We start from the raw sequence: 16,697 nt of genomic DNA, 5'->3' as shown, positions 1-16,697 counted from the left end.
TGTATGTTTAAATGCACCCTGCCAGAGCATTGTGTGACACAAGGTTGGAAAGTGGGAGATAGGCAAGCTCCATTAAAGGAGAGGTACTCTTGCCTCGGCAAAAGTTGTTTGAGCATCCTCGTCGGCATTCCCCGGTCAAGGCGCCTCAGGCAGCAAGCAATAAACTTACTCCACCCAGACAGCCGGGTGGCAAGGACTTGGAGAGTGGACATCCTATTTATAGCGAAATATATCGGATTTACAACAACAATAAAAGTAAATAAAATAGTTTTTTCATTATTTATGACATTTTCAAGTTTTTAAATTTCTCATTTAAATTTTATTCAAAATAAGTGTATTCTAAAGTGTATGACCATATTTTTAATATATATATATATATATATATACATACATATATATATATATATATAAGTACTTGCTATTATATTTTCTTGTGCTTATAATAGACTATTACAATCTTAGGTTTTATCGTTAATTTATCTGTTAAAAACATAGATGGAGAGTGTGAGAGAGGCAACGTAATTTGAAGCAAATAACATGCAGTGAGTGAGGCTGGGAGTGATAGATAGCAGTGAAACAATAACATTTATGTAGAAAAGAGAGTGAGGTACTTTTTACTTACTTTTGTAAAATATATTTTTTTAATAAGAATATGTGCAAAAAACTTGTGAACTAATCTACAACCCCTGTCCCATCGCCGCAATGCTGCATCGTTGTGACTGTTTTACAAGTATTTTAATGGAATGTGCTCTCATGAACTCATTGCACTTATGCTATTTAGACATACATATCGCCGACAAACTCGTTTAACAGCAAAATCACATTCCTTCATTGTCGAGGTCCTTAAATGCACGAAGGCTTTCTACTCTGACAGTTTCTTCCCTAGAACAGCTAGATTTTGGAATTCTTTTCCTGCTATCTGCTTCCCTAACTTTACTGATATGCAACGAAAACCAACATCTTAATCGTTCTTAGGCATAGTCTCAATTAGTATCCCCTTACGTTGTCCCCTTACATTTTTGGAGTGAAGGTGTGTTAAAAAAGAAAAAAAAAACGTTTATTTTACGCCAATTTGATGAACTTTAACTAAAACAGAAAGTTCGCTTTGGTAATTGAAAAAAAATTTTTTTTTCTTTTTTACACCATTGTGTCGGACTTTGAGTCGCCTGTTTTCTGATCTTTCCTTAATCTAATTTTGATCAAAATCCATTAAATTATTTTCAATTCTTGAACATTTAAGGCTTTATCTTAGAGGTCTTAAAAAGAAATTGGAATTCATGGATCTTGCTTCTAATTGTCATCTAATGAGGATAAATAAATTTAAAAACAAATTTGAAATATTTGCATTTCAAATGGCAGACTGTGTCCATATTATGTCCCTTAAAAATACTTTAAAATATTATGTCGTTTAAGAACACTTTTAAAATATCAAGGCCATTTTAAACTCTTTAAACTATTGTGTCCCTAAAAATATTTTGACATATTATGTCCTTTAAAAATTCTTTAAAATATTTGCTTATTAAAAACTCATGAAAATATTATGTCTCTTAAAAACCTTTAAAAATATTATTTCCCTTAAAAATTCTTTAAAATATTGTCCCTTTAAAATTCTTCAAATTATTATTTCTCTTCAAAACCCTTTAAAATAAGTGCCCTTTAGAAACCCTTTAAAATATTGTGTGCCTTAAAACTCTTTAAAATAGTGTTGCTTAAAATTTCTTTAAAATATTATGTCCTTTAAAACCCTTAAAAATATCATGTCTCTTAAAATTCTTTCAAATATTATAAAACTTTTTAAACAGTATGTCTCTTTTAACCCCTTTTAAAATAGTATGTCCCTTATAAACTCTTTAAAATATTATGTCCATTAAAATATTTCAAAAATATTTATTCTTTAATAACTATTTAATAAGGTATATATATATATATATATATATATATATATATATATATATATATATATACCTTATTAAATAAAATTTATAAAATATTTGCTTCCTTAAAAACTTTTTAAAATATGATGACTCTTTAACATACATTCAAATACTGTGTCCCTTAAAATCTCTTTAAATATTATATCTCTTAAAAACTCTTTAAAATATTGTCATTTAAAACTCTTTAAAAAAGCACATGCCTTAAAATTCTTTATAATATTATGTCCCTTAAAAACTCTTAAAAATATATTTTTAAACTCATTAAAATATTTTGTCCTTTAAAAACGTTTTAAAATATTATGTCTCTTAAATTTTTTTAAAATATTACGTCACTTCAAACCCTTGAAAATATTATATCCTTTAAAAATTCTTTAAAATATTATGCCTTGAAAACCTTTTAAAAAACCTTGGCGACACTAAATTTGAGGGAGATTTATTGATTTTTTAATACTATTGTTTACATTTCACAAAAGTCACAGATATCTGAACTTTTAATGGGCTTCCACTTCGTTTACATCTTTCGCATCAAAGTAAATTAAACTTAAAGTAGCCACATTTTTATCTGTACGGTTATCAGTAATATTATGATATTCGTAATGATCGGTTGATTAGTTTTTGATTGTCTGTTGTACATATATTAACATATAAACGTATAAACATACCTACAGATCGATATGAAGATGCATATAATGTACGCGTGAATAAACAAATAGAGTAAGGAAGAGGGCCACTTTGCATAAAACTAAATTAAATAAAATATATACAACATCTGTACACCTGACGCCTTACGGGTGTATTTTCTTATTTATAATAATCGGTTAATTAGTTTATAAATTGCTATATATAAACGTATGAACATAAGATAAGAGATAGTTATGAACATATTCATATTTGTACGTACGAAAAAACAAACAGAGCGAGAAGAGAGAGAATGTGGGTGCGTATGTGTAAAAAAGAAAAAAAAGAGCAATAAAGAAAGGAAATACGTAGCTTTTTTTGTGAAAAAACAGTGGGAATGTCGAATTAATTAAAAATAAATCTAGTTTTAAAAAAATGAGGAAAATCACGTTGAAATTGTCATCTGTTCGCGTCACAAGTGGTTGCACGTATTACTTCCTCGCGGTACAATGAAGAGCCAAGCCTCTAACGCACATCCTTTCTTTTGTTCTAGTTTGACATATATCGACGAACAGTTTTCATTCTTAAATCAATTCTCAAACCAATCGCAAGTGATTTACAGCTTCAGAAAATAACGCAAACTACACATCTTTTTCTGAAAAAAAAAAAAATTTAATCACGTCAACAAAAAGATTGTTTTAAAAAAACAAAAAACGAACTACTTTTCTGTTCACCGAAGTAAAAGTTATTTTGAAATTTGAGTTTTTCATCTTTTTCATCTTTTTCATCTTGGGAATTTCATTTTGATTCTCAAGGTTTCTACAGCATTATTTATTTGATTGTGATCAATTTCTTTCGAAATCCAAAGGTAAGCAATATTGTTTTTCATATACATAACTTCCTTGCAACACAAATTCTATTTATTTTCGCCTGACGATTACTTACAGTCATGAAAGGCAGAAGATACTTTTATAACACCTTGTATATATATATATATATATATATAGATTAATGAGAAAAATAGACGGGAAAAAATTTGTCAAAAGACTATTCGACATACGGACAATACTTAGTGCGATACTAAATAATACAATCGCACATTAACTAGGACTCCTACGTGCAACGAGAGATTAAATAAAGGGTTCCTTTCGAAATTCTATGCAGATTCTTGAGTTCGACAGAAAAAATTTCCGTTCGACAAAATACATCTGAAGAAAATCGGAGGTTACATCGGCCAAAACGTTGTGAGAATAGCACTCAAGATTAGAACAGTAGTCCGAATAATCCAAATAATACGAAGTACATCTTGGGTGTCTTCAACTCCACTGTTAACGGATACTTGATTAAAAACGATCAATATGTAATTAGTTCATAGATCAATACTCCTATAGTTTTCCAAATCTTTCAGTTGAAAATAATATCAGCCTCATTAATCCTTATTCTCGAGTGGCTTTTGACTTTAATAAGCGGCGACTTAAAAGTAAATTTAAAAAGGTAGATTAATCACGTGGTTCTAACATTTTTCGACCATGTGGTTGAACTGTTGTGTTTCATAACAGGCGGAAATGAACACAGCTTTGTTCTCTTCCCATAAAGCCTCTTGCTTCAGAACCAATTTCACGTGCATTCGGAATAATAATCCAAAATAAAAAGCACTCCAAATATATTGTAGTCTACATTTTAGAGAACTTATTGTTGGATTTATAAAATTATTTACATATAATGACTAAAAGTTTAAAATGTAAAAGTCAAGTCTCATGGTTCAATCGTGCTTTAAGCAGAAATGTTCCCTTGTTGTTAACTTTGGTTAAAATCGAACTGTTCCTTCTTTAATCGGATATTTTTGATTATCGATTTTCGATAATTATCGATACAAAATTATCTAAGAACATTCCCAAGCATACATGTTTGAAATTAAAAAAAACAAAAAACAATCGCCTCAGTCATTTCGTGGTCCATGGGAACGAACTCACACACAGACACACACCCACACACACACACACACACACACACACACAAAATACATACACACACAGACACACACACAGACACACACACACACACAAAATACATACACACTCAAACACACACACACACACACAACGTGCTGTTTTATATCTAAGTAGAGACAATAATCAAAAACTAAAATACTACTAAAACAAAAAACAAATGACAAAAATTATATTTTAAATTCTGTTTTTCTGCTTCATTTTTTGTCGATTGCAGCTAATTTTCATAAAGCATTTTACGAAAACGAATTTTCTCGACGGGGTTGAACGATAAAGTTGTCACCCTAAACAAAAGAACACTACAACTTTATTTTAAAACTTTAATTGAAAAAAATCAATTCAGGTAACTTGATTATATAGTAGAGTTGATATTTATACAATGTAGCCGCCTTCAGCCTCAATCATCACCTCGATACAAGACTGGAATTGGGAGCATGCCTTTCCCACAAGTACCAGCGGAGCTCGGCGAATACTCGGCGATCAGACATTGTTGTGGGAGGTCATGTTAGTGATGTTCTCGGTGTAAGACCAAACGAAGTAGTCAAGCGGGTTTAGGCACGGTCACCGAGAGTAAGAAGAAGGCCTGTTAACTGAAAAATGCATGCAGGCAATGTAGGTAAGAGTTGTCAGACTGTCAGTACTATATGAGGGTCATTTGAAAAAGAGCAATAAAACATTTTTAAAAACAAAAAGTAACACAGTTCGATTAATATTGAAACTGAACTTTATTCAATATAAAATATAAATATTATCTATGTAAAATTAAGTAATTTTAAAGCAATATACAATTTAATACTGATAAAACTGAATTATGAATTTAGGAAACAAAGAATTTAAAACATTAAACACCAACGATGACTAATTTTAAAAGTAAAAACAAACGATAAATAATTTTAAGAATGAAAACAGACGATAAAATTCAAAAAATTGAAATCAAACAAATAATTTAAATACAAACAAACAATAAAAGTTACTAGTGCAGAAATATTTTTTTTAATTTAATTTAGAGAAAAATCACATGGATTGAATGTTATTTTTGGGAACTTTAGAGATTATTCGGACCAATGTTCTCATCTTGCGTGTTTATTTCACGACGTTTTATCATCGAATCTTGACTTCTCCTTTATTACATCCTCAGGCCGAAAATGATGTTCACATACCTAAAAACATAATTAAAGAAAACATTCATACCATAGTGTAAACTATTGCTAAAATATAAGAAAAGACAGTAAACAAACATTTACAATAATAATCACAGTGTAGTATCTGTTCTGATGCTACACTTCATTTGTTCTGTCCTCGGTCAGTGGCGGAGAAATCCTTCATGACTGAGACAATTTTTATTTAATTTTTGTTGCTATCCAGAGTGTCCCTTTTTGGGGAGCTAAATTTTTCCACATTAAAAACCGAGCTTGTGTTTAACTGTGCCCTCGTGGGGAGGCAAGTAAATAAATTTAAAAATATATTTTTGACAAATATTCTCATGTAAAAATTATTTGTTTATAATTCTAAAGAGAAACAATCAATTTTAATATATAACGTTCAGTCACCGCTAATTTCATTAATAGCCGCGTGGTGAATAATTTTCAAACCGACTTTAGAAAAAGATATAGAACTTTAAAATATTTGAACATACTCACTGAAAGGTTTTATTTATTACTAAAAAGACATTTTGACAATTATTCTGATGTAAAAATTATTTGTTTATAATACCTAAAACAAAATTAAATTAAATTTTAAACCTTCCTTTTTTAGCCTTATAAGAAAATAAACAGTTAAAAATATAAACATAATATTTGCTGTATTAGCAATAAATAGTATTGTTTCTTTAATTTATATTAACAATGTTATTAAACGTTATGAAAGTATTTTAATTTATATTAACAATGTTATCAAACGTTATGAAAGTATTTTAATTTATATTAACAATGTTATTAAACGTTATGAAAGTATTTTAATTTATATTAACAATGTTATCAAACGTTATGAAAGTACTTGAATACAGTTCTAATTAAATACACGTTTAATTATTAACAAATAACATTACTTATTTTACTATATTTGGTTGGAATAAAAAAATTTCCCTTCTAATGGCACGTATCCAAATTGAGAAAGTTTAGGATAAGAAAATATATGTACTTTGGGGCCTTTTGGATAATTTCCCTGGAAATTTGTAACAACGCAAGAATACGCCATGTTAGACAGCAGACTGAAAACTAGACGAAACTGCTGCCGATAGCCTAGATCATATCCCTACAAGTGGATCTGATAATGACGTCACGCTGTCATGTGCATCGGCCTTCTTTACTCTCGGTAGCCACGGTTCAGGTCGGGAAGGAAGGAGATCAGTGAAAGAAGGGTACAAAGTCATAGCACTCCTTCTGAAGCCAATACTGGGTCTCTTTGGACTTGTGGGCCGGGGCCGAATCCTGCTGTCACACCCAGGGTCTGCAACTAATGACACCAGGGGATCACTACACTCTTCAGCACATCCAGATACACTTTGTTTACTTTCATGCCGACTTCGAAGATGTGAGGTGGCATGATGTGGCCCTTACTTGAAACCACACCAAAGACCATAACTGTGACCGAAAAGTTTGTTTTCATCAACCTGTGCACGTCCCTGTTATTTGTGGCAATCCAGCGATGCATTTTGATGGTGCTGGAAATGGTCCTGCTCTATTAACTTGAATCGATATAGAGCATAAGTAGCACAATTGTCACTTTCTGACCTGAGGGAAAGCTCCTATCGCTCTTGGTCAACTAGTAAATAGTCTGCAATAAAAAAAAGAAAACCGGTTTTCATCAAACGGAAATGGAATCATGTCGTCTTTTCTAGGGCGGCAAATTTATCATTCCATATATATATATATATATATATATATATATATATCGGACGATGTCAAAACATCGTTAAAACTCACGACCCTTCACGCCGATAGCGTAGTGGTTAGGAGACTTGACTGTCGTATAGACGGTAGGATTTCTATCCTGGCTTGAAGTAGTTACCTGTCTTGCCGCACTGATGAGCTGCGAAACACTACTCTATGTGGATTCCTTTATATAAATTTGTTTTTGTGTGTATTGATATTCATATAAAAAACCTTTTTTTCATTGTTTTTACTTGCCTCCCTACGAGGACTAAGTTAGACACAAGGTCGGTTTTTAATGTGAAGGAAACCAGTTCCCCCAAAAGGAGCACTCTGGTTAGTAACAAAAATAAAAAAATGTATCAGTCATAAAGGATTTCTCCTCCATTAATCGGGACCCAAAAGTGCAGCATCAGAACAGGTACTACACTTTGAGATATTAAATCTTTTATTCAGGCAAAAATAAACATGAACAAAAAACTTAGGCACAAGGCCAACTCAAAAGGGGGGAAGATGTGGGTCGTTGCTCATCCTTGTCACTCCAGAACTAAACAAGTTTCTCTTAGCTAGTATCTTCTTCCACCATAATACCGCATTCGCCCTTTCGTACTTGGGGACGTCCTATTAGCACTCAATTTTAAAAACATTTTTTTATTAACGTGTAAAAACAAAAAGATAACAATAAAGGTAATACAATAATTCATTTGTGTCGAGGGGGATAAAAAAAATACAAGCGGTGGTTAGTTTGGCCCTCCCAACCTCGTCTAGTTGATAGACCGCCCGTTCCACTCCGGTTTGTAAAAGTTTGATTCTGGCCCGAAGAATCCTTTTTTGTTGTTGTTTCCTTGCCTCTTCACGGGGGAAGAGTTATACAACAGGTCGGTTTTTAATGTGCTGGGGGCCCAGCTCCCTCTCCCCCAAAAAGGGGCACTCTGGTTAGTAAAAAAATAAAAAATGTATGTCATGAAGGATTTTTCCTCCACTAACCGAGATAAAAAAAGAGTAAAAAAGTACAGTGCAGCATTGCAGTAGGGGTGTCAGAAAATTCATGAAAAATATTGAATAATTAGACCCCCTGGTTTTCCAAGCTTAGAACTACTCGAAAATGTAATTCAAACCCTATTTTTTTTTCAATTAAAGGAACAAGGACCAAGGTTTCATTTAAAAAAAATACAAACAACGTGGTTTAAAAAAAAAAAAGGTTTTAAACTTCGGACTTTACAGGTAAATTTCCAAAAAAACTGTTCTTTTTTGTGTTAAATTAAAATATATTATTTATTGATCTTTTATCTTCAATTTGTGATATATAAAACTTTGGCACATACATAAATTATTTACTTTCTAATAGACATTTCAAAATGGGGGGGTGAATTAATTCGACCCCTGCCTTTCCAAGCTTATAACTACTCGAGAAATGTAATTCAAACCCTACTTTTTTTTTCAATTAAAGGGGCAAGGACCAAGGTTTCATTTTAAAAAAATACAAACGACGTGTTTTATTTTAAAAAAAAAAAAAGGTTTTAAACTTCGGACTTCACAGGTAAATTTCCAAAAAAACTGTTCTTTTTTTTTTTTTCGTTTTGAATTAGAATATATTATTTATGGACCTTTTATCTTCAATTTGTGATATATAAAACTTTGGCACATAAATTAATTATTTACTTTTTAATAGACATTTCAAAATAGGGGGGGGTGAATTAAAAAAAATATATTTGTCTAAAATATTATATTCGGTTTATTGGGAAGAGCATAAACTTCCACATTGACCCTGAAAATATCGTAAAAATAGAATCAATAGAAAAATTTTGATAGATTTTTTAAGTTTAAAAATTGAAAAATACAAAACTCATAAAATTCAATTAATTTCATTACTGTTTTTTTTTAATAAAAAACATATTTCTATTACTTTTTATACAACTTTAATAGTTTATTTTGAAAGTATAATCCATAAAGAAAATAAACAACCCACTTTTAACAGAGAAATTACGAGTTTTTTATATTTTATTCCCAGTTTCGTGTTAGGGGTGTCAAAAATTCCTACAAAAATTCTGATACACCTAGTGCAGCATCAAAACAGATACTACACTTTGATCCTTGTGGAATTGCATTCCTCTGCATAAGATCTAGTTAATTTGCATATTCTTCTAAACGTACATTTTAATTAATTCTCTATTAGTGTTTTCGGTTTTCTTATGGGATGATCATATATATATATATATATATATATATATATATATATATATATATAGGGTATTCGACACCCATGCGAAACTTTATACTTGGGCTTTAGCCAGGGAAAATCGGTGCAAACGTGTGTAAATTAAAAATTCGAATTTGCCAGCTGAATGTCGAACGACGGCATTACGAATATGAATGCGTAAAGTAACAGCTGTTGGTTCATGTTTTTATTTTCAGCCTTGCAGCAAACATGTTTCATAGCTTAGGCATTAACATCGAAGGAAAATGTAATCGTAAGCTAAACGTTTTGGGTTCGATTCTCGGCGTTGACGCATGAGTCATTTTTTTACTGTTTAAATCATTACTATTTATTGGTTTCAATATAATATAATAATAAATACGAAATATGCATTAATGAAAATATCATATTTAAATGTATTTTACGATCAGGTAATGACGGGCGGCCTGAAAATGTATATGGAAATTAATTCCGTGTTTCATTCTCGTGAGAATTCGTTAGGCTTATGAGAATGAAACGCGGAATATTCTGTGTAGCTTAATTCCCGTATATATTTTCATAACTTACTACCTAGCTCTACCTATGTATTAAGCACTGTTGAAGTAAATACTGAAAATTTACACATAAAATTATATCTTTGTATATTACTTTATGTGATTAAATGAAGTAACCATATATATATATATATATATATATATATATATATATATATATATATATATATATATATATATATATATATATATATATTCGTATAGAAAGACTTATTAATTTGTTATTTTTATTATTTTTGCAGATAACGAGAGAATAATTATTTATAAAGCAAACAGGTTTTCTCTTCGGTAAGTTGTTTTTCTTAATAATATGCGTGCTGTCAAAAATTATGGCAAATATTGATATCAATATTTTGTTAAAGATATTAGTAACATAAAGAGTATGCACAGATATATTATAGTTGTTGACAGCTGTTTAAAAACGATGTTAATCATACAATGAAACACACTTATAAGTAGGGTTAGGACAACAGAATATCCTAATATGGCCAAAACGTCGTGAAACAACTGGGAAAAAGATGAGAATTATATATATATATATATATATATAAATAAAATAAAATAAAATAAAAATTACAATTAAATTTACCAAAATGATCCAAGATGGTATAATTAAAGTATATTATAAATATTAAAGAATTAATATTTATAAAATTATCTCAGCCAGATGTAAAAGCTAGATAAAACCAAATAGGAAATAGAGCTTTTATTAAATATTTTATTAACATATTTTATTAACTGTTTGCTCATATATATATATATATATATATAAATATATATATATATATACATATATATATATATATACATATATATATACATATATATATATATTAAGTAAGTCATAAAATACATATGTATATATAACTTACTACCTAGCTCTACCTATGTATTGAGCACTGTTGCAGTACATAAATTTATACTTTCGTATATTAATTTATGTGATTAAATGAAGTAGTTTTATATATATATATATATATATATATATATATATATATATATATATATATATATATATATATGAAAGTCAAAACAAGGGAAAAATATGCTGTTGTCATAGGCCTACTAAAAAGCAATGGAATCAGCCAGAGTATAAGTTTCGTACCCTGAAAAATGAATTCATTGTCAAATCACTTGGTAAGTTATTAAATTCAACAAGCCCGTAAATATTATATTAACCCAACAACCCAAGAATTCCCGTTTTTATCATTTCCCACTTTTTCTACTAAAAAAGAAAATAAGCAGAAACTCAATTGCATTGAAACGATTTCGTTGTTTTTCATTTATTTTACTCTCAACTCTTCGCTTCTATTACTTGTTCTCAATCATAATGACTCATATCTCAATGCGATCACTCCTATGTAACCTTTTAACCTGCGATCACTCCTATGTAACCTTTTAACCTGCCATTCCCTTTATTTTTCTATTCAAACTAGCTACATGTCCTCTTACCCCGAAGCATCACGTCCTTCATCTCTCTCTCTCTCTCTCTCTCTCTCTCTCTCTCTCTCTCTCTCTCTCTCTCTCTCTCTCTCTCTCTCTCTCTCTCTCTCTCTCTCTCTCTCTCTCTCTCTTTCTCTTTCTCCCTCCCTCCTTCTTCTCTCTTACATATATAAAATAGTAATTACTAAGGGACCGTAACTGATTTCCTTAATTAAAACAGAAAGCAACAAGTCGATTTGTTGGATACAAATATTATGCTTTATAATTTTTCTGAATGATTGCATTACCAACCTGCTCATTTTTGTTCTTTTCATATTTTAATGTGAACATTTTTACATAAAATGTGTCAGTAGTATTTGTGCCTAACTTAGTGTAATATTATTAATGGAGAGAAATGCAACACTGCGGCAATTTTACAGGGGTTGGGGCTTAGTGGTCATTGCGCGACCGATTAGATTCGAAACTCTTGTTTGACTCTGTCTGAGAGCGAGAGACTAGTAGTAGATGCACCAACCTAGATGGGGCAACAATGCTCCATGCAAATGCGAATGGTGGCTTTGTAGAGGTACAGGATACTCTCAGGTGTGAGTAATTTTCTAGCACAGTAGAAGGAGCAAAGTCAAAGTATTTGTTCCAATTCATGTTACCTGTGAATATCAAACTTATGTGTTTGAAGGATGAGTTTGAAGGGGGTTATTAGTCATGAAAGCAATCTCCTCAAATTAATCTGCAATTTTTTTGAATTTGTAATTTTTTTGAATTTGCAATTTTTTTGAATTTGTAATTTTTTTGAATTTGTAATTTTTTTGAATTTGTAATTTTTTTGAATTTGTAATTTTTTTGAATTTGTAATTTTTTTGAATTTATAATTTTTTTAAATTTGTAATTTTTTTGTATTTGTAAATTTGTATTTGTAAATTTGTATTTGTAACTTTGTATTTGTAAATTTGTATTTGTAAATTTATATTTGTAACTTTGTTTTTGTAAATTTGTATTTGTAAATTTGTATTTGTAACTTTGTATTTCTAAATTTGTATTTGTAACTTTGTATTTGTAAATTTGTATTTGTAAATTTGTATTTGTAACTTTGTATTTGTAAATTTGTATTTGTAACTTTGTATTTGTAAATTTGGATTTGTAAATTTGGATTTGTAAATTTGGATTTGTAACTATTGAATAAATAAAAATTAATATATGCTGGTCCCCCCCTCGCCAATCTTTCACGAAAAACACCCGTCTAGCTGAATCCACTGTGAAAAATTTCCCCCACTCTATATCTGTGCCTAAATCAAAACGCGGATTCCATGAACAAAGCTTCTTTCTTAGAACTGCACGCCTATGGAACTCTGTTCCGTCTGCCTGCTTCCCACCGGACTACAACTTGGATGTCTTCAAGTCCAATGTTAACAAATTCCTAATGAATCGCCCTCTTAAGAAAACACTTCATCAAATCTCCACACTAACGTAATGTACTTGCAATAACTCTTATCCCTGAGTGGCTTCCGGGCCTTGATAAGTGGTGATCACTGTGTAAAAAAAAAAAAAAAATGTTGCCCAGTATTGAATGAGGAACAACGAATTTTCCACACTTCTAATACATTTATTGTCATCAAAATCGGTGAAATCGTCCATTTTACAATCAAATCTATTAATTACCTGCTCTAGTCTGGGATCGAACGCGGTGCACCTGGAAGAAGCTTTACATGCCTACCCGCACTGATTGGTCCATCGATTAATTGGAATGTACATTGCACTGTTGATTTCATAAAAGTATTTTATATATAATGGCTTGAATTAAAGTTTAAATGCAAAAGTCAAGCATCGTGGTTTAATTGCGCTTTAAACAGGAACATTCATTTCGAATGCACTCCTATCTTATTAAAGAACCTACTGTTGATTTTATATGTTGGGCTCTTCTGCTTGTGTGGTGATAAAACTTACAAAATGTACTTTTGATGTTAGGCTTTATAAGGGTGATGTTTGGTAAAAAATCGGCATGTTTCTTCTTTAATCGGATTATTTCGATTATCAATTTTCGATACTCATCGAAGACATTTCGATAAAAAAATCTATCTAAAAACACTTCCAGACACATAAAATACATTTGCGTGAAATTTCAAGAAAATCAGTTAGCCGTTTCGGAGTTGATCAGGAATGGACTCACACACACACACACACACACACACACACACACACACACACACACACACACACACATATATATATATATATATATATATATATATATATATATATATATATATATATATATATATATATATATATATCAATAGTGCCTTTTGCATATAAGTAGAGATCTCCACCAGTAGCCGTCAATCAAAAATCCATCAACCATTGGTGGGCAGTGAATAAATTGCTTTTTCCGCCCAAAAGTTGTGACATTATTTCAATTTTCTGCAGCAATTTAAGCATGGGCACAGAAGCGATCATCATCGTTCTATCGTACGATAACAGTTTAAAAATCTAAATACCATTCTTTTAAAATCTTCATTTTTTTGGTGTTTTTATAAATATGAATATCAGTCTATACACAAACTGATCGAAAACGAACAGCATATATAATAACATAATAGTTTACAAATTATAATAACATAATAGTTTACAAATTATAATAACATAATAGTTTACAAATTAACGATTACTACGATATTGTCCCATTGACTATTGTACAATCATTAACCGGTATCCTCAAGTAGCCTCCAGGCCTTGATAAGTGGTGACTCCGTTAGTAAAAAAAAGAAAACACTTTCTATGTTTCCTTCCAATGTGTTTTGTCCTTGGCTACGAGTGGCTACATAGGACCTAGTTAACTGTCGGGGTCGTCTCTTCATCAGAGAGTTGGCCTTCGTCTTGATTTTTCCATTGTTTTGGAACCCATTCTTTCGTTCTAATCGTCCTTCTCATAAAAGCATAGTGTATTCATTAAATACTTTCTGTTTGATTTTCGTATTGAACTTTTTATGGTGTTGTCGACTTATATGTAACGTTAGGTGTGTGTATGTCTATATAGTTGTATTATAAGATTTACTGTTCAAACTAATTACGCGATCGTTATGACTTTTAAAATCCAACTGCTAGCATAAAGGTTGGTAATGTGGGATATATTTTATTTTATTTCGTTTAATGCAAAAAGACAAATAGAGGATAGAATTTCTTCATGAAAATTTAGACAGCAATTTATTGTAAAATATTAACCATATTTATTAGACATCAATTAATAAATATTCATCAAATTTCAGTTTGTTCAGGATCTTTTATGGAATTAACGGGCATAATATAAGCATAATCTTTTATTTGAAAATTGTAATATTTCAGATTTGCATTAAATTTGAGCCGTCTTCATCAGACGTCTGAGTTTCAATTTCTTCGTAAGATGCCTCCAGTCTAAATTTTAGAAATATTCTAGGTTCCTGATAATATTTTTACACGATACTTGTTTGATCTTGATATAGAGCTTTACTTTAAATTGTATGCTCGTATATACCGAGAGACAAGAATATGAAGAAGTCATGCACACAAAATAAAATTAGTTATGCTTTTATTTTATTTTGTTTGATCTTGATGTACAGTTTTGTTTTCCAATTGCGTTCTCATACAGACAGACATATAGAGACACTACATGTATAATACAAATTTACTACGATTAGATTTCTTGTAAGATAAAAGTGTCTGATCTTGTTACAGGGCTTCATTTTCAATTGTATCCCAGAACAATATAAAAGATATAAAGGAGGAGAGGCAGGCAGTTATAAAATGGATTAAGCCCACAACCCTATGTTCTAAATTTGCCAATATTCGTCCAGATTAATTTTTATATATCGCCAACAATTTTCGAAAAGTTGCTGCGGTTAAATAGGCCATTTCTGGCCACTTTAAGGAAAGTACTGTTACTTCCTGTTCGTATTCTCGATAAAAGAGCGTTTACGACCGGAAGCGGATATATATATATCTATATATATATATATATATATATATATATATATAGAGAGAGAGAGAGAGAGAGAGAGAGAGAGACAGACAGACAGACAGAGACAGAGAGACAGAGACAGAGAAAGAGAGAACAAAGTGAACCTTTTTAAATAAACGGGCTTGCCCGGAGGTAGTTCAGTGTAGAGGTTCATTGTCGAAAGTTCCGGTGGTTTTATATCCTGGATTGTTTCAAACATATCAGCAATGCAATATTTGATAAAACGACGAATCACGAAATAATGAACCGGGAGACCGGGAATCAATCCTCTATCAAGTTCTGCAATGATTTAAAAAAATGATGACTCTTTACCAAACACTCAACATTAAAAGATGAGAATGGGTACTCCCATGAAAAATGTGATGCTTTCCCCTACATCTCGTAGTGGTAACCAATAAAAAGGAACCTTCGGGTTGCCCACAACTATAGTCGGCAACTTTTTACTTTCAAACGGTCAACATACAAATATTAGAAATATTTTTTTTTTCTGGATATTTTTGATGAGGATTGATAATTTGTATTATTTGAATTATTCGGACTACTGCTCTCATCTTGAGTGTGGCATTCTCACAACATTTTTGCCGATGTAACCTTCTAACTTTTTAGGTGTACCTTGTTGAATACGTGAATCTTTCTGTTGAACTTAGGAATTCGCATGGAATGTCAAACGGAATCCGTTATTTCATTCATAGAGATAGCATGTTCTTGTGCTCGAAAAGAAGTCTTAAGTAATTCGCAGTTGCATTCTTAGTATACTGAGGATTGAACCTTCAACCTCTAAAAGAGGATCACTAAGAACCTAGTATTGCATCCGTTACGCCACAGGTCCTTGCTGAGTTTGACAGATAGATTCCTGAGTTCGACAAGATATACCTGAAGAAGGACGGAGGTTACATCGACTGAAACATTGTGAGAATAACATTCAAGATTAGAACAGTAGTCGGAATAATCCTAATAATCCAAATATTACAAAGTTTATTTCTGTAATTCAACAATGCGATAGGTTAACACAATTTAGGTAATTGGATCGTAATGTATACGGGTAACGGCCCGGCTGTACTCCTACTACCGCAGTACTTATCGA

At 31.0% G+C, this 16,697-nt stretch overlaps 1 protein-coding gene across 7 annotated transcripts in view; it reads left to right on the top strand.

Annotated features, from left to right (window-relative positions):
* The window catches only part of LOC145245887 (globin-like), a 420,901-nt gene that overhangs the window by 332,520 nt on the left and 71,684 nt on the right, over nucleotides 1-16,697 (top strand). For 4 of the 7 annotated variants that reach the window (XM_080108497.1, XM_080109547.1, XM_080109001.1 and 1 more), the window contains one exon: nucleotides 10,425-10,470. The exons of 2 other annotated variants lie outside the window; for them this stretch is intronic. The gene's annotated coding sequence lies outside the window, so the exon portion shown is untranslated. Of the gene's footprint in view, nucleotides 1-3,004; nucleotides 3,421-10,424; nucleotides 10,471-16,697 lie in introns of those variants that run through there. One more of the 7 variants, XM_080110821.1, reaches the window with a different exon arrangement.

This window comes from Euprymna scolopes, chromosome 1 (genome assembly GCF_053919585.1).
Source record: "Euprymna scolopes isolate OS-2025 chromosome 1, ASM5391958v1, whole genome shotgun sequence".
NCBI lineage: Eukaryota > Metazoa > Mollusca > Cephalopoda > Sepiida > Sepiolidae > Euprymna > Euprymna scolopes.
This window is presented reverse-complemented; position numbering and strand designations above follow the sequence as displayed.